Here is a 1,379-nt window from a genome sequence, read left to right as displayed (position 1 = left end):
AACTTAGCACAGGAGTAAGATACAACAGTACCACTGGGGTTTCAGCTATCTAAATATCTTCTAAAACCTTAGTCTACTAAAACCAGAGTATCACTAACTTCTTCTAGCAATTTCTTTAAAAAATTTTTTAAAAAGAAGTAGTAATAGCTCCTTAGAACTACATTCTGATCAAATAGGAAGGACTGGTAAGTGAAGGAGAAATGATGGATCACTGAGAGAAGGTCACCAGGTGGCTTTGGAATTTGGGATGGGCAATGAAGGAACACGGGACAAAGTCAGACGTGGATCTTGAAAAAGGTTACTCAGAATGACAATCCAACCTGATGTTAACAAACGAAGAGAGAGGACGGCAACCAAAGAAATCACAGTGGCTGCAGAGGGAACTTGTGTGTTCCAGTTTTAAATATACAAATGACAGGAGGAGGAGCAAATAACCAAGGATGAATACAAAAGTCTTGCACAGACATTTTAAAGTGTAGTGTCAGGAAAGCTAAAGTAAAAAACTAAGACCATTGAAAAGGATTTTAAAGATATAGTTAGGGATAGAAGAAAAATAGAGAAAAGTTAGAAACATGTCTTAGAGCAGATGGCTTAATATGAACTGAAAGCAGATTACTTATCTCCTCTGTCAAAAAGAATGCTCTTCAAACCAGAAAGACAAAACAGACCTCATGAGTGCAAGCCTTCGAATGTGACCACAGAAATTATGTCAGTAATAGCTGAGGAGTTTAAAAATCAGAAGATGTGGCACCATAAAACTTTCCTGTATCCAAAAGGAAACAAGTAGACTCTGGCAAATTTATGATTTATGAGCTGATGCAATCTCTGGAAAATTGTAGGATGAAATATTACACAGAAGCTTGATAAGTACTTGCAAAAGGAACTAGTGATTACTGAGCAGTAACAGAGTTTCACTATGAACTAATCTCATATCTTTTATTGGTCAGTCTACTAGGAGACATTAGGGATAACAGAGACACAATAGCAAGATATTTACCAAATATTTAATGACGTCTTGTTGGACTGCATTTTTGTACAGTCAGATAGATTTAAATGTCTGTTACTGATAAAAGAACTGCAACTAAATGTGTGAATTAATAAAGGGAATGTCAAATTAAATAGGGGTTCCAGGTGTTGGTGTTGGGTTGTTCTAGTCTATTTTCTTTCCATGGTTTAGAACTCACGACTGTGAAAGCAGAGGATGATATGATGCTGGAAAGGAGAGTAAATACTTTGAAAAGGTATTTAAGAGAATTGTCTCATTGACAGGATGAAACAATGAGATTAAATAAACAACAAAAAACTTTTTTGGTACAAATGTAAAGTTCTGTCCTCAGGATTTTATTTTATTTTTTTATTTTTTGTCTTTTTCCGTGTCC

Source organism: Galeopterus variegatus, unplaced genomic scaffold, assembly GCF_000696425.1.
Source record: "Galeopterus variegatus unplaced genomic scaffold, G_variegatus-3.0.2 Scaffold909, whole genome shotgun sequence".
Classification (NCBI taxonomy): Eukaryota; Metazoa; Chordata; class Mammalia; order Dermoptera; family Cynocephalidae; genus Galeopterus; species Galeopterus variegatus.
Note: the sequence above shows the minus strand (reverse complement) of the source record.